At 37.6% G+C, this 7,261-nt stretch overlaps 1 long non-coding RNA gene across 1 annotated transcript; it reads right to left on the reverse strand.

Annotated features, from left to right (window-relative positions):
- Nucleotides 1-3,243: 3,243 nt before the first annotated feature.
- On the reverse strand, nt 3,244-6,553 carry LOC117378123 (uncharacterized). Its single transcript, XR_004541978.2, has 4 exons — nt 6,496-6,553; nt 6,366-6,423; nt 6,239-6,297; nt 3,244-3,718 (listed from the first exon to the last, which is right to left on the reverse strand). It is a non-coding gene; the product is annotated as an uncharacterized LOC117378123 (long non-coding RNA).
- Nucleotides 6,554-7,261: the final 708 nt, after the last annotated feature.

A 7,261-nucleotide genomic window follows, 5' to 3' on the forward strand; every position in this document is an offset into this window, starting at 1 on the left:
AACAAAAAAGCCAATGAAGACATACCTCTATGTCTTCATAGACATAGAGGTATGTGCAGGCGTGACAATGTCATAAATGGTCTCATTGGAATGAATGGAGTAGTATTACTCAGTCGCTGATTTTGGGGGGAGGGGCAATGTAAGCGAGAACGAAAGGCTGGATCTCCGTGGTGGCAAGTACCCTGCGGCCGCGAGGGGTGGCGAGGGCCTTTATCACTGCTTGCAGTTTTAATTATTATTATTTATTTTTTTGTTTGTTTGTTTGTTTGTTTTCTACCATGTTATAGTGTTGTTCCCTTGTCAAAAACAAGCCTGAAGAGGTTTTAGTCATCCATGAATATTTCAGTAATTTTACAATCTCTACCCTATTCAAACCCTCTTTATGATTAGCTGTAAAATTATGTGCAATGCTCTGCCCACAAGCCTATACAACCCATGCTCCTGCATAACAATTCTTCATAAATATTAAAAAAATAATAATTAAAAAATTGATACAAAACAGTACACCACAACTTCACAAACCCGATGGAATGTGCAGTAGTTTCAGCAATGGGATGCATGCTCATTGTCTTGCGATAGCACTCTGAAGGGGAAGTCACTTAGCACAGAGAGCAAAAGGAGAGGAGACTCAAAAACTAATGTGTAATAACAATATGTTGTTTTCTACAAATAATAAATATGCAACACATTTTACAATTCAATGTTCAGGAAGTCAAAATTTGATATATAATAGAGATATATTTTACAGGAAAGTCTGCTTTCAGCCCTTCTTACAGAGCCATGTCAAATTCACCATACCTCCTGAGAGTAGCCCTCCAGGTGAACCCCAGTAGGCTCAGACTTAAAAGAATAGCATTTCCACATTCCAGAGAAACTTGAAAAGAATGGTGAGAATGATGAAAATTTGATTCCAGGTGGGAATACTGCAATGCAACTGCAATGGATGATTTAAAAAAGGAAGTCCATATAAAACTGTAGAAGTTCATATTTTAAGAGTACTCTTATTAATTCCACGAAATGTAAAGTGAAGAAACACATTGCCACAAAAAAGTAGGCCTAACTGGTTCAAGATGCTGCAAACACTTGGTAGAGATCAGTGACAATTTATTAGACTTTTTAAAACATTTTCGTTGCCTTAAAAGATAATAATAAAGCCATTAAAACCAAAGGATGTAAATAGGGTCTGCTGTATGCTTGTCTCCATGCAGATGTTATTCCTTTGCCTTGATTGGTGACACCATTAGTCCAAGTAACAGTTCAGATTTGTGGAGAGCCGAGCCTACTCACAGTATAAGAATGATATTTTTTTTAGGTATTTTGCAAGCAGTAAAAACACATGTTATTGAATAAATGCATGGTAGATATGTTCAACATCATATACTTGAATGTTCCAGGCAAATTAAAACATGGAAACCCCAGCAGAATAGTGAACCTTTAGAAGAATCTATAAATGATGTATGTTTGTTGAATATTGTGGATAAACTTTGGTTCTTTGACCATGACAGGTAGAAAATCCCTTCTTTTATGCAGTGAGAGCATGTGAGATGGTTAAATAAGGTTAAAGCATCAGAAAACATCTACTTCAAAGTGTTTAGACTGGTGGTTTTGAGGTTTTGGCGTTTTGGTCATTCATCGATAACCAATCAGAGAGGCAGCAGCCGAAGATCTGAATGTCAAAGAATGGTGATGAGAAAGAGAGGAAAGACAAAGTGGGGGAGAGAGAAAGAGAGAAGGGGGAGAAGAGGAGGAGGGTGATAGAGAATAGAAGCCAAGAGGAGGAGAATGGAGAGAGAAAGTGAGAAAAGAGGGTGAGAAAGAGGAGGAAGAGAGCAATAGAAAGAGAGAGAGAGAGTGAGGAAAGAGGCAGCAAAAGAGAAGAGGGGGAGATGAGAGTAAAATATATGGAGACGCAGAGGGTAAAGAGAGAAACGACAGCGTGAGGGATATAGAAAGAGAGAGAAATGAAAGGGAGAAAGAAGGGGGAGTGAAAGAGACAGAAGCAAGATGGAGGGAGAGAAAAAGAAGTAGGTGGGAGTAGAGGGAGATATCAAAAATAAATATAGATAGTGAGAGATGGGAATGGGAGTGAGGAGGGGAAAACAGAGAGAAAGAAGAGAGAAATGAGACTGAAAAAAGAGAGCGAGAGCAAGAGAGAAGAGAGAGAGGGAGAGAGACAGTGAGTATTTCCAGGTAAGCCGATGTCAGATTACTGCTCCCTCGACTTATCTGATCTTGTGTTCCTGGAATCAAAACAAGCTTTTTAGAGTTCACTTAAGGTCCCTGAAAATCCCTCTAAAGTTATGGGCTAAAAGACTGAAAACCTTGGTTTGGTTTATTACAGCAAATACACACACAAATACACATCCAAGCTGGTGTTTTTCAAGTATTCTTTTTTTTGTTGTTCTTCATTCCATTGCCTGGCAGAGTGATTCTCAAAGATTCAGATTTGCCTGGAATGTTCCATAGTAAGGCATTAAACATCTATCTAGTGTTTATTCAGGCACAAGTGTTTTAATTGCTCAAAAATACCTTAAACAAATGCATTTTTACTGTGAATGGGCTTGCCTTTAAACAGATCTGGCCTGTATCTTGGTCTGGAGGTGTCAACTGTTTGTGAATATATACGTGTCTACAAAGCCATACTATAGACATCGAGTTTTAACATCTAGTTTTTTATACTAGTTATATTATAGAGGGAGTATTATACAAAATATATTTTTTTCTACCATTATAACATTTATAATGTTGTTTCTTCATCAAAAATATGCCTGAAGAGGTTTTATATGCATGTTTGATTATTTTTGTGATCTCTGCCAAGCACTATTTGAACCCTTCTTAATTTACCTTAGTTACATAAGTACAATAGATTAGGAAACATTAATAATCCACAGACAGTTAGCACATGAGGTTATTTTAAATTCTGTTAACTGACAAATACTTAGCAATGATTACTCTTAAAATATTAGTAGTGCTACATAAAATTATTGAGTAAGTAACACTATTTTTGCATTTAGGTTACTCTGTCAATTTTAGTACTGTAAACAAATGTTATATTAGTAGTTATATCACACTTTAAATATTGAAGTTTTTCCTACTAATGTTACTGCACATTTTAGACTAAAAAAGAGACACAAAAAACACAAATATGAAACTCACAAATCATTTATTTGACCAAGTTTAAGCACAAGATGAAACAGTGCTGAAAATGCAATTTATTTAACAGTGAAATCAATAGCAGGTGAATTGAAGCACAATGACATTTTTGTAGTCTACAACATATCTATATGGTCTATATGTTTATGGATTAAAACAAAAGATAAACATAGTCCAAATAACGAATATGTGCTCAGCAAATGCCAAGCAAGTCTTTCTGACCTCTTTCGTTAATTTTCCAATTAAAGGGTCCAGATTACATTTCTGACTGAAGTGAAAATGCACACATCTAAAATGAACATTTCTTTCATGTCTGCAAGCTGTAGAACGAAACTTAAAGGGGATTGCAGTTTTAGATCCTTATCTCTGTAGTTTTTGGACAATCATCATTTTAAAACTTAACGAAACGAGGGCATACAACAGATATTTGAAACATCATTCACACCAAATGTTTTTTAAAGAAGAATTGTCCTCAGTGTTCACATATCGTCCATGTTGAGTTATGGCCTGATGTCTTCAGGTCGACCTGTAAACCTGCACTCATGGATTCCATCAAAGTCTGCATCTGTAAAAATAAATAACATATTTTAAAAAAGACCTCAGTTTACCTTAAACAGTGTTGTTTCCAACTTTATATAGGACTAGAAATAATGAGTAAAGTATTACTGAAAAATGTTTGAACTTGTATTAAACTTAAATAAATATATATATATATATATATATATATATATATATATATATATATATATATATATATATATATATATATATATATATATATATATATATATATATATTCCTGGCAGGTCACCACTTTCTTAATAAGGCTAAAACATACCATTAAATCATCTTGATGCACTCCCTGCGTAAAAAAAAAAAACTTTCAAGACAAATAAACTCTGTGAAACCTTATCAGTGAATAAATAATATCAAATACTGTTACTGTAAATACATTTCTTTGCTTACCCCTAGTGTTCTTATTACAAAGCTGCATCAGCGTGAACTCTGGGCTTTTACTGAATACAAGACAAACACAAATGACGGCTCCACACTGTATGTACCATATTTGCTACCATTAATATTTACCCTTAAATATTTGGTACATCCTCAGGCCTTAGACTATAGTGGAATGAGTCTTTGTGCCCATCCAACAGTCAATCCAATCATTTACAAGAAGAAATAAACATCAACATTAAAATTATGCACTTTTAAGGACTTCTGTGAAGCAAGTAGCATTGAATAGTGTTTAGATTTCCTGCCCAAGCCCGGCCCGAACTCTGTGCATATTCTGCTAATCAAATCAGTGATTAAACATGAAAAGACATCAGTGAGTATCACATCTTTAACAGCAAGACATAATTTGCGGATTCAAAGGGCCCAGGTCAGGTTAAGTTGCAAGTTTTGGGCTTGATCTAAACTTTTCTCCTGAAATAGTATTGTACGGTGTCACATTTTAATAAGTAACATACACGGCTATAAACTGTAAGATTCTATCCAATCCTCAGCCCAGAAGCCTATGTCACTGATGCCCTCACACGGCATTTTCCATAATGCACGCTGATTGTGTGGTGATAGCGCTCTGAAGGGGAATTGACTTAGTGTGCAAAGCAAAGGGAGGATGGACTCAATGCCAAAAACAATAAAAGTGATGATCAAATTACAAAAAGTCAGTTGAAAAAAATTCATAACTCTTTTGTTTCTAAATATTTTTCTTTTATTTTTTCAGAGCATTTAGAACTACCGTTCTGACATTAATATGAGCAAATATAGCACCAAGGAATGAACCCGCATTGTACAATGGTACTTTGAGTCACATGGGTCAAATTCAGAAAGCTAGCGATGTTACAGACAACATTTTAATACCAGAGATGCCCCAAGCGTAAATGCCATTAAAGGAATAAGTCGTTTTCAAAGACAGGGTGCAGTATGTGATCTCCACAGACCTGACTAGCCCTGATTTCTTCCTGTGAGGCCATCTTAAAGAAAAGCTGTTTGTGAATAAACGTCAGACAAATGTTTTGGAAGGTTCAGTTTACATACTGCTAAAATTTGGTCAGTATAATTTAAGAATTATAGAAGCTATTGAAGATTTAAAAATGACTTTTTTGTATGCATGTTAGCAGTCAAAGTCTATCCACTGCTCACACATTCGATTCTACTACACCAGGATTTGCTATTGTAGCGGGAGTGGTGGCATAGAGTAAGTGATTTGGTTCTCACTTTAAGTAATTTAACAATAATTGACAACGCCACCCCAGGAATTTCACCTGGAGAATATAAAGCCTAAGGCACACAGGTAAGGTTCACTTTAAAAAGGCCAAGAGACAATTCCGATTCACAATATTTATTGAAGGAAGCAGAAAATGATTAAAATGCAATGCTTTATTAAAATTCCATACCTAAAAGCTAAATATAACACCCATAAAAAAAACCCCACCCCACACACGCACACACACCCACACACACACACACACACACACACACACACACACACACACACACACACACACACACACACAGGGGAGCTGAGGCCTTCCTGGAAAGAAGGGAGAGGAGCAACTGAGGAGAAATCTAAATAAAACAGCAACAAAAGAACACCACACGCAAATAAACAGTGCACTGCAAATAAAAAAAGGTTACCGCCACCAGAAGAACCAAAACCAACACCAGACCGGACACTCATCTCCCGAAACAAACATAATGAATATTAAAATGAGGGTTCAATAAGGTGCCAGATCTATGCACATACACAGGAGTACAACAACAATAATCCACTTGGACAAGTGTCAAGTCAGTAGTCAGTATCCAGTGTAATGTCCTTAGTCCATTGACTCCCAAGGAGCGGGGCAAACGGGCAGATCCGCCGCGTACGGACGCGCGGAGCAAGACAGAAGTCCTGGCGCACACCTTCAGCACGGCGCCAGCAGACCACGTGCGTGCACATGGTGCGAGCGAGCAGCGGACAGTGAAACGTAATTTAAGGCAACAAAAGAGAGGACAAAATGGCAGCGTCTGCACAAGGGAGGATGCACACAAAGATCAGAATTTGTAAGCACATGCACCAGTGACGCAGGCATACACTTACCACTTAAGCGTAACTTGCAGCTCCTGCGAGGGAGAAGACAGGGAAGCAGGCTACTGTGCCTGGGGACAAGACACAGGGCTAAACTTAAAGGCCCACTAGACGCCAATCGGAATTGAAACTCCCTTACCGTCATAGGTTGCGAACGGCGTATCTGTCCGCGTGAAGATTATACGTGGCTGTCCGTGCTACACATGGAATTTTAAGTTAGCGGACAGACAACTACATTTTTAAATAAAAGCCGCCGGAGCATTTCTTACCTGCCGTGGGGCGTTAGTATACACGGAAGTGCGTGAATGCCAGTGGGCGGGCACCGGGAGCCAAAGAGAGAGCAGCAAAGAAATGGGCACTTTTATGGCCCGCCAGCTGGTGCAAACAGCCAATGAGAACACAGGCCTCAAGTGGCAAAGCCCGCCCATGGTGCGTAATACCACACCATGAAGACTTTCCAACTTTGAAATTGGTGTCTTACAACTATTGGAATCGAGGTTTAGATTTGCTAAATTTATTTAGTTCACATTTTAAACAGGCCCATGTTACTATAATATTTCAAAGAAGACTGAAATCTGTACTGCTAAACTAATACAAGAATCCCATGCATTTCTGAACAATTCAATTCAAGTTTATTTATATAACACAACTTCAAGTAACCAGTGCTTCACATGACAGTCTGGACTATGGTGGAGCTAATGTGCTTGTCCAGTTTCAATAGGCTCAGTTTCATTCTGATTTAAGTTCAGGACGTTTGTGTTCAGCCAAGTCTGCACATCCCTTAAACCAGTGGTGGGCAAACTTTCTGACACATGGGCCACAATGGGTTCTAAAATTCGACAGAGGGGCCGGGCTAAGATGTATAAATGTATATATTACATTAGACATTTGGCCAGTAAAATGTAGCAAAGCATGAATATTTAAGGCTCATTGTACATATTGTTTTCCAAATGCATTAATTAAATTTAAAATGTATTTATTACATTTCAGGTAAATAAACACAGCAGAAAAAATGCCAACAGATCAACAACTTGT

Source organism: Periophthalmus magnuspinnatus, chromosome 10, assembly GCF_009829125.3.
Source record: "Periophthalmus magnuspinnatus isolate fPerMag1 chromosome 10, fPerMag1.2.pri, whole genome shotgun sequence".
Taxonomy (NCBI): Eukaryota; Metazoa; Chordata; class Actinopteri; order Gobiiformes; family Gobiidae; genus Periophthalmus; species Periophthalmus magnuspinnatus.